The 20,549-nt window shown below is 42.4% G+C and overlaps 1 protein-coding gene across 1 annotated transcript in view; it reads left to right on the top strand.

Moving 5' to 3' along the window:
- The window catches only part of LOC141182808 (uncharacterized), a 431,479-nt gene that overhangs the window by 306,165 nt on the left and 104,765 nt on the right, over positions 1-20,549 (top strand). The window lies entirely within an intron of this gene.

Raw genomic sequence — 20,549 nt, 5'->3', positions numbered from 1 at the left:
TAATATTGATATTTAGCAAAATCAATTATAAACCCTCCATAGACTTTATTACACATGATTACATTGAATAGCATTGGCTGCAGGGCTTGTCCTAAGCACATTCTAGAATGTTGTGACATCACAAGATCTTCACCTTCGTCACCTCTGCCTGGATATTATGACATCATGAGGAATATATAAGCAACCGCTCACCCGGAACTCCTTTGAGAGTTTATAGTAGGCGTTCAGAGTAAGTAAGTGTTTCTTATACTTCTGGTCTGTCCATATTATTTCCCATTTTCTGTCTATATACGTTTCTGATTTCTTATGACAAGCTTCATCTACTCCCCAATTCTCATTTCCCATACATTTTTAATGAGAAAGCCTTATATTTATTAATTAGCTCGTTATGGCAATATTTACTATTGATACAATTGGTTTTTAAGATCAGGCTATTCAGAAGGAAACCTCTCTATTTCTTCAATTCAGGATTTTACAGTTATTTAGATTTGAAAAATATCGAGCAAAAATCGAAGCTCAATTTATGTACCAGTAAGTCCTAAATAAGAAAAGTCATGTAATTCAGAACAGTGATTGTAATGCTGCCTCTATAAGTATTTATAATAATGAATTTCTGTTTTCTGATGTCCGTTCTTTACGCACGGCAAATGCCCGGACCAGTCAGGCCAGTACGATTACCACGATACCAAACTTGTATTTTTTCATTTAAGTGGTGAAAAAAAATTAGCAAAAATTAGCTTGAGTCTGCATTTTTGAATACCCATAACATTTTAATTTGTGGTCGATGGAGCTGTGTGAGGACTTGTGTTTTGCATGGTGACCTGATGGTTTTATTGATACTATTTTGGGGTAGTTTCAACGCTTTGATCGCTTCTTAATGCATTTTTTGTGGAATTGTAGCAATCAAAAACCTGCAATTTTGCCATTTTGATTTCTTCTTTGCTTTACAGTTTTTACAGATTGAGTCAATTAATTTTATATTTTCATAGATTGGACTTTTCTGAACACATTGATACCAAATATGTGTATTTTTTTATTTTTTTTCTTTCTTTAATGTTAACTGGAGAAGAGGGGGTGTGATTTGAACTTTTTTTTTACTTTTTTAAACACGTTTTTCTTCACTTCTTTCTCTATTTGTTAGTCCTCTTAGGGGACTTGAATCTGCGATTGTCTGATCTCTTATGCCACATACAGCAGTATTCCGGTATATAGTAAAAATCACTGTCTTCTATGACGCCCAACCACAGGCAGAACGTCACAGGAGAGAGAAAAGTTTTTTTCACTGGCCCTTATATTCTATGGAGCTAGTAACCTGTCAGGTTTGGGGTGAATTGTGGATCACACTCACCCATTGACTGACTATTAGGAAAAACTTGGGAAATTTCCATCAGCTTTTTTATTTTTTCATACAAAGATAAATGGATGACATACTGATGGTAAAAATGGACACATGGACCAAAAAAAAAAAGATGAAAATCGGAAGCCGCACACTAATGAAAATTAGATTGTTTGGTTTTGTGCAGATGAGAAAAAAAATTATGTGTGAATATGGCCTAAAAATAAGTCGCCCAACTGAGTGACTTTTATTAAATACTTCAGTAAATCTAATTCTAAACTATTGTTTGTGTTTTCAGATGCAAGTGTAAATCACAGGTAAAAGTCCTTCCTCTCACTGTACAGTGGTGTGGTGCGCACAGGGCCGGTTTTAGACAAAGTGGGCTCTGGGCAAAAGTTTAAAGTGGGACCCCCAATGTTCACATATTGCAGCATCACACAGAAACATTTCAGTTGTATTCACATGCGCTGAGTTCAGGCCGTTAAACGAGCGCGATCAACAATATTGAAGTCGTTCAACCATTGTTTCCCGACCTCTTTACACCGACTGAGGAAGAATGATGGACACAATCACTGATAACATGATACTGTATGGGGACAGATTGATCTATCAGCAGCATATCTGAACTTTTCTCTGAGCGATGTGCTGCAGAGAGCAATGATTTTTGTACCGGCATAAACAATTCAGTCACTGAATGAATAGGCAGCATTTTGATTGTTTAGTGTAATGCACAGCCCATAGTCCTCCATATAGTATAATGCACAGCCCATAGTACTCTACATAGTATAATGCACTCCCCATAGTACTCCATATAGTATAATGCACAGCCCATAGTACTCTACATAGTATAATACACTCCCCATAGTCCTCGGCATAGTATAATACACTCCCCATAGTCCTCCGCATAGTATAATGCACTCCCCATAGTCCTCCACATAGTATAATGCACTCCCCATAATCCTCCATATAGTATAATGCACTCCCCATAGTACTCCACATAGTATAATACACTCCCCATAGTACTCCACATAGTATAATGCACTCCCCATAGTCCTCCGCATAGTATAATACACCCCATAGTCCTCCGCATAGTATAATACACTCCATAATCATCCATATAGTATAATACACTCCCCATAGTCCTCCATATAGTATAATGCACAGCCCATAGTACTCCACATAGTATAATGCACTCCCCATAGTACTCCACATAGTATAATGCACTCCCCATAGTACTCCACATAGTATAATACACTCCCCATAGTCCTCCGCATAGTATAATACACTCCATAGTCCTCCGTATAGTATAATACACTCCATAGTACTCCGCATAGTATAATACATCCCATAACCCTCCATATAGTATAATACACTCCATAGTTCTCCGCATAGTATAATGCACTCCCCATAGTACTCCACATAGTATAATGTACTCCCCATAGTCCTCGGCATAGTATAATACACCCCATAGTCCTCCGCATAGTATAATACACTCCATAGTCCTCAGTATAGTATAATACATTCCATAGTCCTCCATATAGTATAATACACCCCATAGTCCTCTGCATAGTATAATACACTCCCCATAGTCCTCCATATGGTATAATACACTCCATAGTCCTCCATATAGTATAATACACAGCCCATAGTCCTCCATATAGTAAAATACACTCCCCATAGTCCTCCATATAGTATAATGCATCCCATAGTCCTCCATATAGTATAATACTCAGCCCATAGTCCTCCATATAGTATATTGCACAACCCATAGTACTCCACATAGTATAATGCACTCCCCATAGTCCTCCGCATAGTATAATGCACTCCCCATAGTCCTCCGCATAGTATAAAACACCCCATAGTCCTCCATATAGTATAATACACTCCATAGTACTCCGCATAGTATAATACATCCCATAGTCCTCCATATAGTATAATACATCCCATAGTCCTCCGCATAGTATAATACATCCCATAGCCCATAGTTCTCCATACAGCATAATGCACTCCCCATAGTCCTCCATATAGTATAATACACTCCCCATAGTCCTCTATACAGTATAATGCACTCCCCATAGTCCTCCACATAGTATAATACACTCCCCATAGTCCTCCACATAGTATAATGCACTCCCCATAGTCCTCCGCATAGTGTAATACACCCCATAGTCCTCCGCATAGTATAATACACTCCATAGTCCTCCATATAGTATAATACACTCCCCATAGTCCTCCATATAGTATAATGCACAGCCCATAGTACTCCACATAGTATAATGCACTCCCCATAGTACTCCACATAGTATAATGCACCCCTCCTCATAGTCCTCCATATAGTATAATACACTCCCCATAGTCCTCAATATAGTATAATGCATCCCATAGTCCTCCATACAGTATAATGCACAACCCATAGCCCTCAATACAGTATAATGCATCCCATAGTCCTTCATATACTATAATGCATTCCACATAGTCCTCCATACAGTATAATGCAGCCCCATATAGTGCATATATAGTACACTGCAGCCCAATAGAGTACACTGCAGCCCATTAGAGTACACTGCCGCCCCACAGAGTACACTGCTGCCCCACAGAGTACAATGCCGCCCCACAGGGTACAATGCCGCCCCACAGGGTACAATGCCGCCCCACAGGGTACAATGCCGCCCCACAGGGTACAATGCCGCCCCATAGAGTTCAGTGCCGCCCCATAGAGTTCAATGCCGCCCCATACAGTATAATACAGTCTCATACAATATAATACAGCCCAATACAGTATAATGGCGCTCCAAAAAGTATAATGCCACCACAAAGAGTATAATGCCATCCCATAGAGTACAATGCCGCCCCATAGAGTACAGTGCCGCCCCATAGAGTACAATGTCGCCCCATAGAGTACAATGTCGCCCCATAGAGTACAATGTCGCCCCATAGAGTACAAAGTCGCCCCATAGAGTACAATGCCGCCCCATAGAGTACAATGCCGCCCCATAGAGTACAATGCCGCCCCATAGAGTACAATACTGCCCCACCATAGAGTATAATGCCGCCCCATTGAGTATAATGCAGCCCCATAGGGTACAATTCAGCCCCATAGAATATAATACAGCCTCATACAGTACAATGCTACCCCACCATAAAGTATAATGCAGCCACATAGAGTATAATGCTGCCCAATAGAGTATGATGCCGCCACATAGCATAGCATACAATGCAGACCTATAGAGTACAATTCTGCCCCATAAAGTATAAAGCAGCCACCCCATAGAGTATAATTCAGCCACTCCAAAGAGTATAATTCAAACCCCCTCAGAGCATAATGCAGCTACCCCACAGAGTATAATGCAGGCCCATAGAGTACAATGCCACCCCACCTGAAAGCATAATGCAGACCCATAGAGTAGAATGCTGCCCCAGAGAATACAATGCTGCCCCATAGAGTATAATACAGCCCGATACAGTATAATGCTGCCCCACCATAAAGTATATTGCAGCCCCATAGAGTAGAATGCAGCCCCATAGAGTACAATGCAGCCCCATAGGGTACAATGCAGCCCCATAGAGTACAATGCAGCCCCATAGAGTACAATGCAGCCCCATAGAGTATAATGCCGCCCCATAGAGTACAATGCAGCCCCATAGAGTACAATGCAGCCCCACAGGGTATAATACAGCCCCACAGGGTATAATGCTGCTCCATAGAGTATAATACCGCCCCATAGAGTACAATACCGCCCTATAGAGTATAATGCAGCTCCACAGAGTATAATGCTGCCCCATAAAGTATAATGCCGCCGCACAGCATACAATGCAGACCCATAGAGTACAATGCCACCCCACAGAGTATAAATCCGTCCCATAGAATACAATGCAGCTCCATAGAGTACAATGCCGCCCCATAGAGTACAATGCCGCCCCATAGAGTATATTGCCATCCCACCATAAAGTATAATGCAGCCCCATAGTGTATAATCCAGCCCCACAGAGTATAATTCCGCCCCATAGAGTAAAATGCAGCCCCATAGAAAACAATGCTGCCCCAGAGAGTACAATGCCGCCCCATACAGTATAATACCGCCGTATATCATACAATGCTGCCCCATAGAGTATAATGCCACCCCATAGAGTATAATGCCGCCCCATAGAGCATAATGCAGCCCCCCATAGAGCATAATGCAGCCCCCCATAGAGTATAATGCAGCCCCCCTCATAGAGTATAATGCAGCTACCCCATAGAGTATAATGCAGGCCATCCCTTAGAGTAAAACACAGCCACAGAGTATAATGCCCCATAGAGTACAATGCCGCCCCATAGACTTTAATACAGCCCCATACATGTATAATACCGCCCCACAGAGTATAATGCTGCCCCACAGAGTATAATGTCGCCGCATAGTGTACAATGCAGACCCATAGAGTACAATGCCGCCTCATATAGTATATATCCACCCCATAGAGTTTATTGCCACCTCATAGAGTATAATACCACCCCATAGAGTACAATGCAGCCCCATAGAGTACATTGCAGCCCCCTAGAGTACATTGCAGCCCCCTAGAGTATAATACAGCCCCACAGTATATAATGGTTTCGCAGAACGTACAATTTACCACCCTTTTACCACCTTGCAGCAAGATTTAACCCTTTTACCACCTGGTAGCAAGATTTATCAACTTTTTTCCACCTGGCACTGGCAGCAAGATGTAACCCTTCTACAAACTGGCAGGAAGACAAGATTTAATGCTTTTAGCACCTGGCAGCAAGATTTAACCCTTTTACCACCTGGCAGCAAGATTTATCAACTTTTTTCCACCTGGCAGCAAGATGTAACCCTTTTACAACCTGGCAGCAAGACAAGATTTAACCCTTTTACCACCTGGCAGCAAGATTTAACTCGTTTACCACCTGGCAGCAAGATTTAAGCCGTTTACCACCTGGCAAGCAAGATTTAACCCCTTTTTTCCACCTGGCAGCAAGATTTAACCCTTTTACCCCCTGGCAGCAAGATTTAACCCTTTTACCACCTGGCAGCAAGATTTAACCCCTTTTTCCACCAGGCAGCAAGATTTAACCCTTTTACCACCTGGCAGCAAGATTTAACCCTTTTACCACCTGGCAGCAAGATTTAACCCTTTTACCACCTGGCAGCAAGATTTATGCCCTTTTTTCCACCTGGCAGCAAGATGTAACCCTTTATTTTTTCCACGCGACAGTAAGATTTAACCCTTTTTTTCCACCTGGCAGCAAGATTTAACCCCTTTTTTCCACCTGGCAGCAAGATTTAACCCTTTCACAACCTGGCAGCAAGACAAGATTTAATGCTTTTAGCACCTGGCAGCAAAATTTAACCCTTTTCCCACCAGGTAGCAAGATTTAATCCTTTTTTTTTCCACCTGGCAGCAAGATTTAACCCCTTTTTCCACCTGGCAGCAAGATTTAACCCCTTTTTTCCACCTGGCAGCAAGATTTAACCCTTTTACAACCTGGCTGCAAGATTTAACCTTTTTACCAACTGGCAGCAAGATTTAACCCTTTTTTCTACCTGGCAGCAAGATTTAAGCCGTTTACCACCTGACAGCAAGATTTAACCCGTTTACCACCTGGCAAGCAAGATTTAACCCTTTTACCACCTGGCAGCAAGATTTAACCCTTTTTTCTATGTGGCAACAAGATTTAAGTCGTTTACCACCTGGCAGCAAGATTTAACCTGTTTACCACATGGCAGCAAGATTTAACCCTTTTACCACCTGGCAGCATGATTTAACCCTTTTACCACCTGGCAGCATGATTTAACCCTTTTACTACCAGGCAGCAAGATTTAACCATTTTACCACCTGGCAGCAAGATTTAACCCTTTTTTCTACCTGGCAGCAAGATTTAAGCCGTTTACCACATGGCAGCAAGATTTAACCTGTTTACCACCTGGCAGCAAGATTTAACCCTTTTACCACCTGGCAGCAAGATTTAACCCGTTTACTACCTGGCAGCAAGATTTAGGCTGTTTACCACCTGGCAGCAAGATTTAACCCGCTTACCACCTGGCAGCAAGATTTAACCCGTTTACCACCTGGCAAGCAAGATTTAACCCTTTTACCACCTGGCAGCAAGATTTAACCCTTTTTTCTACGTGGCAGCAAGATTTAAGTCGTTTACCACCTGGCAGCAAGATTTAACACTTTTACCACCTGGCAGCATGATTTAACCCTTTTACTACCTGGCAGCAAGATTTAACCCTTTTATCACCTGGCAGCAAGATTTCACCCTTTTTTCTACCTGGCAGCAAGATTTAACCCGTTTCCACCTGGCAGCAAGATTTAACCCTTTTACCACTTGGCAGCAAGATTTAACCCGTTTACTACCTGGCAGCAAGATTGAAGCTGTTTACCACCTGGCAGCAAGATTTAACCCGCTTACCACCTGGCAGAAGATTTAACCCGTTTACTACCTGGCAGCAAGATTTAACCTGTTTACTACCTGGCAGCAAGATTTAATCCTTTTTTTTTTCCACCAGGCAGCAAGATTTAACCTCTTTTTTCCACCTGGCAGCAAGAGTTAACCGTTTTACCACCTGGCAGCAATATTTAACCCCTTTTTTTCCACCTGGCAGCAAGATTTAACCTCTTTTTTTCACGTGGCAGCAAGATTTAACCCTTTTTTTTCCCCCACGCGACAGTAAGATTTAACCCTTTTTTTCCCACCTGGTAGCAAGATTTAATCCTTTTTTTTCCTCCTGGCAGCAAGATTTAACCCTTTTTTCCACCTGGCAGCAAGATTTAACCATTTTAGAACCTGGCAGCAAGACAAGATTTAATGCTTTTACCACCTGGCAAGCAAGATTTAATTTAACCCCTTTTTTCCACCTGGCAGCAAGATTTAACCCCTTTTACCACCTGTCAGCTAGATTTAACCCCTTTTTTCCACATGGCAGCAAGATTTAACCCTTTTACCACCTGGCAGCAAGATGTAACCCTATTTTGTTCCACGCGACAGTAAGTTTTAACCCTTTTTTTTCCACCTGGCAGCAAGATTTAACCCATTTTTTCCACCTGGCAGCAAGATTTAACCCTTTTACAACCTGGCAGCAAGACAAGATTTAATGTTTTTAGCACCTGGCAGCAAGATTTAAGCCGTTTACCAACTGGCAGCAAGATCTAACCCTTTTTCTACCTGGCAGCAAGATTTAAGCCGTTTACCACCTGGCAGCAAGATTTATCCCGTTTACCACCTGGCAAGCAAGATTTAACCCTTTTACTACCTGGCAGCAAGATTTAACTCGTTTACTACCTGGCAGCAAGATTTAAGCCGTTTATCACCCGGCAGCAAGATCTAACTCGTTTACCACCTGGCAAGCAAGATTTAACCCCGTTTTCTACCTGCCAGCAAGATTTAAGCCGTTTACCACTTGGCAGCAAGATTTAACCCGTTTACCACCTGGCAAGCAAGATTTAACCCTTTTACCACCTGGCAAGCAAGATATAACCCTTTTACCACCTGGCAGCAAGATTTAACCCTTTTTTCTACCTGGCAGCAAGATTTAAGCCGTTTACCACCTGGCAGCAAGATTTAAGCCGTTTACCACCTGGCAGCAAGATTTAAGCTGTTTACCACCTGGCAGCAAGATTTAACCCGTTTACCACCTGGCAGCAAGATTTAACCCGTTTACCACCTGGCAGCAAGATTTAACCCGTTTACCACCTGGCAGCAAGATTTAACCCTTTTACCACGTGGCAGCAATATTTAACCCCTTTTTTCCACCTGGCAGCAAGATTTAACCTCTTTTTTTCATGTGGCAGCAAGATTTAACACTTTTACCACCTGGCAGCAAGATTTATCAACTTTTTTCCACCTGGCAGCAAGATGTAACCCTTTTTTTTTCCACGCGACAGTAAGATTTAACCCTTTTTTTCCCACCTGGTAGCAAGATTTAATCCTTTTTTTTTCCACCTGGCAGCAAGATTTCACCCCTTTTTTCCACCTGGCAGCAATATTTAACCATTTTACAACCTGGCAGCAAGACAAGATTTAATGCTTTTAGCACCTGGCAGCAAGATTTAACCCTTTTACCACCTGGCAGCAAAATTTAACCCGTTTACTACCTGGCAGCAAGATTTAACTCGTTTACTACCTGGCAGCAAGATTTAAGCCATTTACCACCTGGCAAGCAAGATTTAACCCATTATTTCCACCTGACAGCAAGATTTAACCCCTTTTTCCACCTTTTTGTAACCCTTTTTTTTCCACGCGACAGTAATATTTAACCCTTTTTTCTACCTGGCAGCAAGATTTAACCCCTTTTTTTCACCTGGCAGCAAGATTTAACCCTTTTACAACCTGGCAGCAAGACAAGATTTAATGCTTTTAGCACCTAGCAGCAAAATTTAACCCTTTTCCCACCAGGTAGCAAGGTTTAATCCTTTTTTTTCCACCTGGCAGCAAGATTTAACCCCTTTTTCCACCTGGCAGCAAGATTTAACCCCTTTTTTCCACCTGGCAGCAAGATTTAACCCGTTTACAACCTGGCTGCAAGATTTAACCTTTTTACCAACTGGCAGCAAGATTTAACCCTTTTTTCTACCTGGCAGCAAGATTTAAGCCGTTTACCACCTGGCAGCAAGATTTAACCCGTTTACCACCTGGCAAGCAAGATTTAACCCTTTTACCACCTGGCAGCAAGATTTAACCCTTTTTTATATGTGGCAGCAAGATTTAAGTCGTTTACCACCTGGCAGCAAGATTTAACCCTTTTACCACCTGGTAGCAAGATTTATCAACTTTTTTCCACCTGGCACTGGCAGCAAGATGTAACCCTTCTACAAACTGGCAGGAAGACAAGATTTAATGCTTTTAGCACCTGGCAGCAAGATTTAACCCTTTTACCACCTGGCAGCAAGATTTATCAACTTTTTTCCACCTGGCAGCAAGATGTAACCCTTTTACAACCTGGCAGCAAGACAAGATTTAACCCTTTTACCACCTGGCAGCAAGATTTAACTCGTTTACCACCTGGCAGCAAGATTTAAGCCGTTTACCACCTGGCAAGCAAGATTTAACCCCTTTTTTCCACCTGGCAGCAAGATTTAACCCTTTTACCCCCTGGCAGCAAGATTTAACCCTTTTACCACCTGGCAGCAAGATTTAACCCCTTTTTCCACCAGGCAGCAAGATTTAACCCTTTTACCACCTGGCAGCAAGATTTAACCCTTTTACCACCTGGCAGCAAGATTTAACCCTTTTACCACCTGGCAGCAAGATTTATGCCCTTTTTTCCACCTGGCAGCAAGATGTAACCCTTTATTTTTTCCACGCGACAGTAAGATTTAACCCTTTTTTTCCACCTGGCAGCAAGATTTAACCCCTTTTTTCCACCTGGCAGCAAGATTTAACCCTTTCACAACCTGGCAGCAAGACAAGATTTAATGCTTTTAGCACCTGGCAGCAAAATTTAACCCTTTTCCCACCAGGTAGCAAGATTTAATCCTTTTTTTTTCCACCTGGCAGCAAGATTTAACCCCTTTTTCCACCTGGCAGCAAGATTTAACCCCTTTTTTCCACCTGGCAGCAAGATTTAACCCTTTTACAACCTGGCTGCAAGATTTAACCTTTTTACCAACTGGCAGCAAGATTTAACCCTTTTTTCTACCTGGCAGCAAGATTTAAGCCGTTTACCACCTGACAGCAAGATTTAACCCGTTTACCACCTGGCAAGCAAGATTTAACCCTTTTACCACCTGGCAGCAAGATTTAACCCTTTTTTCTATGTGGCAACAAGATTTAAGTCGTTTACCACCTGGCAGCAAGATTTAACCTGTTTACCACATGGCAGCAAGATTTAACCCTTTTACCACCTGGCAGCATGATTTAACCCTTTTACCACCTGGCAGCATGATTTAACCCTTTTACTACCAGGCAGCAAGATTTAACCATTTTACCACCTGGCAGCAAGATTTAACCCTTTTTTCTACCTGGCAGCAAGATTTAAGCCGTTTACCACATGGCAGCAAGATTTAACCTGTTTACCACCTGGCAGCAAGATTTAACCCTTTTACCACCTGGCAGCAAGATTTAACCCGTTTACTACCTGGCAGCAAGATTTAGGCTGTTTACCACCTGGCAGCAAGATTTAACCCGCTTACCACCTGGCAGCAAGATTTAACCCGTTTACCACCTGGCAAGCAAGATTTAACCCTTTTACCACCTGGCAGCAAGATTTAACCCTTTTTTCTACGTGGCAGCAAGATTTAAGTCGTTTACCACCTGGCAGCAAGATTTAACACTTTTACCACCTGGCAGCATGATTTAACCCTTTTACTACCTGGCAGCAAGATTTAACCCTTTTATCACCTGGCAGCAAGATTTCACCCTTTTTTCTACCTGGCAGCAAGATTTAACCCGTTTCCACCTGGCAGCAAGATTTAACCCTTTTACCACTTGGCAGCAAGATTTAACCCGTTTACTACCTGGCAGCAAGATTGAAGCTGTTTACCACCTGGCAGCAAGATTTAACCCGCTTACCACCTGGCAGAAGATTTAACCCGTTTACTACCTGGCAGCAAGATTTAACCTGTTTACTACCTGGCAGCAAGATTTAATCCTTTTTTTTTTCCACCAGGCAGCAAGATTTAACCTCTTTTTTCCACCTGGCAGCAAGAGTTAACCGTTTTACCACCTGGCAGCAATATTTAACCCCTTTTTTTCCACCTGGCAGCAAGATTTAACCTCTTTTTTTCACGTGGCAGCAAGATTTAACCCTTTTTTTTCCCCCACGCGACAGTAAGATTTAACCCTTTTTTTCCCACCTGGTAGCAAGATTTAATCCTTTTTTTTCCTCCTGGCAGCAAGATTTAACCCTTTTTTCCACCTGGCAGCAAGATTTAACCATTTTAGAACCTGGCAGCAAGACAAGATTTAATGCTTTTACCACCTGGCAAGCAAGATTTAATTTAACCCCTTTTTTCCACCTGGCAGCAAGATTTAACCCCTTTTACCACCTGTCAGCTAGATTTAACCCCTTTTTTCCACATGGCAGCAAGATTTAACCCTTTTACCACCTGGCAGCAAGATGTAACCCTATTTTGTTCCACGCGACAGTAAGTTTTAACCCTTTTTTTTCCACCTGGCAGCAAGATTTAACCCATTTTTTCCACCTGGCAGCAAGATTTAACCCTTTTACAACCTGGCAGCAAGACAAGATTTAATGTTTTTAGCACCTGGCAGCAAGATTTAAGCCGTTTACCAACTGGCAGCAAGATCTAACCCTTTTTCTACCTGGCAGCAAGATTTAAGCCGTTTACCACCTGGCAGCAAGATTTATCCCGTTTACCACCTGGCAAGCAAGATTTAACCCTTTTACTACCTGGCAGCAAGATTTAACTCGTTTACTACCTGGCAGCAAGATTTAAGCCGTTTATCACCCGGCAGCAAGATCTAACTCGTTTACCACCTGGCAAGCAAGATTTAACCCCGTTTTCTACCTGCCAGCAAGATTTAAGCCGTTTACCACTTGGCAGCAAGATTTAACCCGTTTACCACCTGGCAAGCAAGATTTAACCCTTTTACCACCTGGCAAGCAAGATATAACCCTTTTACCACCTGGCAGCAAGATTTAACCCTTTTTTCTACCTGGCAGCAAGATTTAAGCCGTTTACCACCTGGCAGCAAGATTTAAGCCGTTTACCACCTGGCAGCAAGATTTAAGCTGTTTACCACCTGGCAGCAAGATTTAACCCGTTTACCACCTGGCAGCAAGATTTAACCCGTTTACCACCTGGCAGCAAGATTTAACCCGTTTACCACCTGGCAGCAAGATTTAACCCTTTTACCACGTGGCAGCAATATTTAACCCCTTTTTTCCACCTGGCAGCAAGATTTAACCTCTTTTTTTCATGTGGCAGCAAGATTTAACACTTTTACCACCTGGCAGCAAGATTTATCAACTTTTTTCCACCTGGCAGCAAGATGTAACCCTTTTTTTTTCCACGCGACAGTAAGATTTAACCCTTTTTTTCCCACCTGGTAGCAAGATTTAATCCTTTTTTTTTCCACCTGGCAGCAAGATTTCACCCCTTTTTTCCACCTGGCAGCAATATTTAACCATTTTACAACCTGGCAGCAAGACAAGATTTAATGCTTTTAGCACCTGGCAGCAAGATTTAACCCTTTTACCACCTGGCAGCAAAATTTAACCCGTTTACTACCTGGCAGCAAGATTTAACTCGTTTACTACCTGGCAGCAAGATTTAAGCCATTTACCACCTGGCAAGCAAGATTTAACCCATTATTTCCACCTGACAGCAAGATTTAACCCCTTTTTCCACCTTTTTGTAACCCTTTTTTTTCCACGCGACAGTAATATTTAACCCTTTTTTCTACCTGGCAGCAAGATTTAACCCCTTTTTTTCACCTGGCAGCAAGATTTAACCCTTTTACAACCTGGCAGCAAGACAAGATTTAATGCTTTTAGCACCTAGCAGCAAAATTTAACCCTTTTCCCACCAGGTAGCAAGGTTTAATCCTTTTTTTTCCACCTGGCAGCAAGATTTAACCCCTTTTTCCACCTGGCAGCAAGATTTAACCCCTTTTTTCCACCTGGCAGCAAGATTTAACCCGTTTACAACCTGGCTGCAAGATTTAACCTTTTTACCAACTGGCAGCAAGATTTAACCCTTTTTTCTACCTGGCAGCAAGATTTAAGCCGTTTACCACCTGGCAGCAAGATTTAACCCGTTTACCACCTGGCAAGCAAGATTTAACCCTTTTACCACCTGGCAGCAAGATTTAACCCTTTTTTATATGTGGCAGCAAGATTTAAGTCGTTTACCACCTGGCAGCAAGATTTAACCCGTTTACCACATGGCAGCAAGATTTAACCCTTTTACCACCTGGCAGCATGATTTAACCCTTTTACTACCAGGCAGCAAGATTTAACCATTTTACCACATGGCAGCAAGATTTAACCCTTTTTTCTACCTGGCAGCAAGATTTAAGCCGTTTACCACATGGCAGCAAGATTTAACCCGTTTACCACCTGGCAGCAAGATTTAACCCTTTTACCACTTGGCAGCAAGATTTAACCCGTTTACTACCTGGCAGCAAGATTGAAGCTGTTTACCACCTGGCAGCAAGATTTAAGCCGTTTACCACATGGCAGCAAGATTTAACCTGTTTACCACCTGGCAGCAAGATTTAACTCTTTTACCACCTGGCAGCAAGATTTAACCCGTTTACTACCTGGCAGCAAGATTTAAGCTGTTTACCACCTGGCAGCAAGATTTAACCCGCTTACCACCTGGCAGCAAGATTTAACCCGTTTACCACCTGGCAAGCAAGATTTAACCCTTTTACCACCTGGCAGCAAGATTTAACCCTTTTTTCTATGTGGCAGCAAGATTTAAGTCGTTTACCACCTGGCAGCAAGATTTAACACTTTTACCACCTGGCAGCATGATTTAACCCTTTTACTACCTGGCAGCAAGGTTTAACCCTTTTATCACCTGGCAGCAAGATTTCACGCTTTTTTCTACCTGGCAGCAAGATTTAAGCCGTTTACCACATGGCAGCAAGATTTAACCCGTTTACCACCTGGCAGCAAGATTTAACCCTTTTACCACTTGGCAGCAAGATTTAACCCGTTTACTACCTGGCAGCAAGATTGAAGCTGTTTACCACCTGGCAGCAAGATTTAACCCGCTTACCACCTGGCAGAAGATTTAACCCGTTTACTACCTGGCAGCAAGATTTAACCCGTTTATTACCTGGCAGCACGATTTAATCCTTTTTTTTTCCACCAGGCAGCAAGATTTAACCTCTTTTTTCCACCTGGCAGCAAGAGTTAACCCTTTTACCACCTGGCAGCAATATTTAACCCCTTTTTTTTCCACCTGGCAGCAAGATTTAACCTCTTTTTTTTCACGTGGCTGCAAGATTTAACCATTTTTTTTCCCCACGCGACAGTAAGATTTAACCCTTTTTTTCCCACCTGGTAGGAAGATTTAATCCTTTTTTTACACCTGGCAGCAAGATTTAACCCTTTTTCCACCTGGCAGCAAGATTTAACCATTTTAGAACCTGGCAGCAAGACAAGATTTAATGCTTTTACCACCTGGCAAGCAAGATTTAACCCCTTTTTTCCACCTGGCAGCAAGACAAGATTTAATGCTTTTACCACCTGGCAAGCAAGATTTAACCCCTTTTTTCCACCTGGCAGCAAGATTTAACCCCTTTTACCACCTGGCAGCAACATTTAACTCCTTTTTTCCACCTGGCAGCAAGATTTAACCCTTTTACCACCTGGCAGCAAGATGTAACCCTTTTTTTTTCCACGCGACAGTAAGTTTTAACCCTTTTTTTTCCACCTGGCAGCAAGATTTAACCCATTTTTTCCACCTGGCAGCAAGATTTAACCCTTTCACAACCTGGCAGCAAGACAAGATTTAATGCTTTTAGCACCTGGCAGCAAGATTTAAGCCGTTTACCACCTGGCAAGCAAGATTTAACCCTTTTACCATCTGGCAGCAAGATTTAACCCTTTTACTACCTGGCAGCAAGATTTAACTTGTTTACTACCTGGCAGCAAGATTTAAGCCGTTTATCACCCGGCAGCAAGATTTAACTCGTTTACCACCTGGCAAGCAAGATTTAACCCCGTTTTCTACCTGGCAGCAAGATTTAAGCCGTTTACCACTTGGCAGCAAGATTTAACCCGTTTACCACCTGGCAAGCAAGATTTAACCCTTTTACCACCTGGCAAGCAAGATATAACCCTTTTACCACCTGGCAGCAAGATTTAACCCTTTTTTCTACCTGGCAGCAAGATTTAAGCCGTTTACCACCTGGCAGCAAGATTTAAGCCGTTAACCACCTGGCAGCAAGATTTAAGCTCTTTACACCTGGCAGCAAGATTTAACCCGTTTACCACCTGGCAGCAAGATTTAACCCTTTTACCACCTGGCAGCAATATTTAACCCCTTTTTTCCACCTGGCAGCAAGATTTAACCTCTTTTTTTCATGTGGCAGCAAGATTTAACCCTTTTACCACCTGGCAGCAAGATTTATCAACTTTTTTCCACCTGGCAGCAAGATGTAACCCTTTTTTTTTCCACGCGACAGTAAGATTTAACCCTTTTTTTCCCACCTGGTAGCAAGATTTCACCCCTTTTTTCCACATGGCAGCAAGATTTAACCATTTTACAACCTGGCAGCAAGACAAGATTTAATGCTTTTAGCACCTGGCAGCAAGATTTAACCCTTTTACCACCTGGCAGCAAGATTTAACCCGTAATTACATGGCAGCAAGATTTAACTCGTTTACTACCTGGCAGCAAGATTTAAGCCATTTACCACCTGGCAAGCAAGATTTAACCCCTTATTTCCACCTGACAGCAAGATTTAACCCTTTTACTACCTGGCAGCAAGATTTAACCCCTTTTTCCACCTGGCAGCAAGATTTAACCCTTTTACCACCTGGCAGCAAGATGTAACCCTTTTTTTTCCACGCGACAGTAATATTTAACCCTTTTTTTCCACCTGGCAGCAAGATTTAACCCCTTTTTTCCACCTGGCAGCAAGATTTAACCCTTTCACAACCTGGCAGCAAGACAAGATTTAATGCTTTTAGCACCTGGCAGCAAAATTTAACCCTTTTCCCACCAGGTAGCAAGATTTAATCCTTTTTTTTTCCACCTGGCAGCAAGATTTAACCCCTTTTTCCACCTGGCAGCAAGATTTAACCCCTTTTTTTCCACCTGGCAGCAAGATTTAACCCGTTTACAGCCTGGCAGCAAGATCTAACCTTTTTACCACCTGGCAGCAAGATTTAACCCGTTTACCACCTGGCAAGCAAGATTTAATCCTTTTACCACCTGGCAGCAAGATTTAACCAGTTTATTACATGGCAGCAAGATTTAACCCTTTTACTACCTGGCAGCAAGATTTAACCGTTTACCAACTGGCAGCAAGATTTAACCCTTTTTTCTACCTGGCAGCAAGATTTAAGCCGTTTACCACCTCGCAGCAAGATTTAACCCGTTTACCACCTAGCAAGCAAGATTTAACCCTTTTACCACCTGTCAGCAAGATTTAACCCTTTTTTTTACGTGGCAGCAAGATTTAAGTCGTTTACTACCTGGCAGCAAGGTTTAACCCGTTTACCACATGGCAGCAAGATTTAACCCTTTTTTTCCACCTGGCAGCAAGATTTAACCCTTTTACCACCTGGCAGCAAGATGTAACCCTTTTTTTTTCCACGCGACAGTAAGGTTTAACCCATTTTTTTTCCACCTGGCAGCAAGATTTAACCCTTTTACAACCTGGCAGCAAGACAAGATTTAATGCTTTTAGCACCTGGCAGCAAGATTTAAGCCGTTTACCAACTGGCAAGCAAGATTTAACCTGTTTACTACCTGGCAGCAAGATTTAAGCCGTTTACTACCTGGCAGCAAGATTTAACCCTTTTACCAAATGGCAGCAAGATTTAACCCGTTTACTACCTGGCAGCAAGATTTAACCCGTTTACCACCTGGCAGCAAGATTTAACCCTTTTTCTACCTGGCAGCAAGATTTAAGCCGTTTACCACCTGGCAGCAAGATTTATCCCGTTTACCACCTGGCAAGCAAGATTTAACCATTTTACCACCTGGCAGCAAGATTTAACCCTTTTACTACCTGGCAGCAAGATTTAACTCGTTTACTACCTGGCAGCAAGATTTAAGCCGTTTACCACCTGGCAGCAAGATTTAACTCGTTTACCACCTGGCAAGCAAGATTTAACCCTATTTTCTACCTGGCAGCAAGATTTAAGCCGTTTACCACTTGGCAGCAAGATTTAACCCGTTTACCACCTGGCAAGCAAGATTTAACCCTTTTACCACCTGGCAGCAAGATTTAACCCGTTTATCACCTGGCAAGCAAGATTTAACCCTTTTACCACCTGGCAGCAAGATTTAACCCGTTTACTACCTGGCAGCAAGATTTAAGCCGTTTACCACCTGGCAGCAAGATTTAACCCTTTTTTTCTACCTGGCAGCAAGATTTAACCTTTTTACCACCTGGTAAGCAAGATTTAACCCGTTTGCCACCTGGCAGCAAGATTTAACCCGTTTATCACCTGGCAAGCAAGATTTAACCCTTTTTTTCCACCTGACAGCAAGATTTAACCCGTTTACCACCTGGCAAGCAAGATTTAACCCTTTTTTGTACCTGGCAGCAAGATTTAACCCATTTGCCACCTGGCAGCAAGATTTAATCCTATTTTTTCCACCTGGCAGCAAGATTTAACCCCTTATTTCCACCTGACAGCAAGATTTAACCCGTTTACCACCTGGCAGCCAGCTTTAACCCTTTTACCACCTGGCAGCAAGATTTAACCCTTTTTTTCCACCTGGCAACAAGATTTAACCTTTTTAGCACCTGGCAACAAACCAAAAGGTTGTCCAACAAATTATATTTTTGTAATTTTATAAACACCACAATAAATTGATTTTTGACCTTTTATTCCTCTTTAATTTAACTTGGCAGTGCCACCACCGATCACTACACCTTACGCCCTATCCAAAATGTTGATAGTCATCACATGTCCCCTACATTACCAAGGGGTAATGTTTACGTGGCAGAATCTTCTACTGGACCTATGCAGACGCCAGTGCCCACTTCAATTGGATGTGCACCTGGACGCACAATCAGCTGAAGTGTGTTACGGTGCAGAGACACATTGAGTTCCTGCACCGCAATACACATCACCGGCCAATCAGAAGCCAGCAGCTCACAGGCATAGACGTTGCATGGCAGTGACGTTTGCCTACACACACAGTGTAGCCTATGCTGGGGCTACACGATGTTTGGTCACAACATAGGTCAAGGTGCCAAACTTCGGTCTATGCCGCTGCTACATGTTAGCGTGATGCAGGTGAGTAGGGTTACATTACGACCCCTGGGGTGATGTGACAAGTTCTGATTTTTTTTTATCTGCTTGCTGCATTATGTAGGGTGGACGTAATGTGACCCTACTCAATTTATTTCTGCTGCCATGTCATGTAGCAGCATTTTACAATGATTATGCTGCACAATCTGCACTATGACCAAAATCACTGAGTAACCAGCATCAATAAATAATAGTGTAATGTATAGCTGAATAAAAAGAGTCACAGGACTCCATAGGAATCGGATCAGGGTCATGCAAAGATATTCAGCCGTTCAAGAAATAGTGTGCCCTTCCAGTGCCACATACATTCAAGATGATGAGTCTGAATACCAGCCAAAGAAGGTTGCAAGTTTTCCAATAGATCCTGCTGATCAATTGGTTGAGTTTGTATAATATATGAAGCATGTATGCAGTTATTGCTTTACATATAAAAAACGTAACCATATGAATAAAGATTGTTATAGATACATATTTATTTATAGTGATATACGACAATAAAATGGCAGCACTCCAGACGTCAAATAGTGAAGAAACTGATCATTACTCACCCTTGTATGCAGGGCTGCCACCAGGAATTTCAGGGCCCCATACTGGCAAAATTTTCGGGCCCCCTTGAGACTCTGCCTGGGTTCCACCCCAGCTCCACTTCTATCCCTCGAACCTTCTACAGTCCAACCGCCAACTCTTGGAAAAACTCCACTCCACACATTACCAGTTCCCAGTGAACACCAGATCACACACATAGCCATCAGCTTTTGTTTTGGCCAAAAGACGTCCTCACCAATCACACATTACCAGTTCCCAGTGAACACCAGATCACACACATAGCCATCAGCTTTTGTTTTGGCCAAAAGATTTTTACCACAATAAGGTAGACTCTTCTGGCCGGGCCCTACTCTACTCTAACCTATTTAAAAAAAAATAAAATATCCAATACTCTTTTTAGGTATAATTTTTATTTATTTTTCTTTAAGGGAATGTGTCATATACATTTTTTAAAATGACAAAAAATACCACATACAAGAGACAAATACCACCACACCATGACCACACCACATATAACCACCACATAGTGATCAAATAATACCACATACCAGAAACAAAATACCGTCACACCATGACCAGACCACATATTACCACCTCATAGTGCCCAAATAATACCACATACAAGGAACAAAAACTGCCACACCATAACCAGACCACATATTACCACCACATTGTCACTGAATAATACCACATACAAGGGACAAATACCGCCACACCACGACTGGACCTCATATTACCACCACATAGTGACC

Source organism: Phyllobates terribilis, unplaced genomic scaffold (assembly GCF_046119375.1).
Source record: "Phyllobates terribilis strain yellow unplaced genomic scaffold, ASM4611937v1 Scaffold_36__1_contigs__length_13169755, whole genome shotgun sequence".
NCBI lineage: Eukaryota > Metazoa > Chordata > Amphibia > Anura > Dendrobatidae > Phyllobates > Phyllobates terribilis.
Note: the sequence above shows the minus strand (reverse complement) of the source record. Positions and strands in the feature narration are given on the sequence as shown.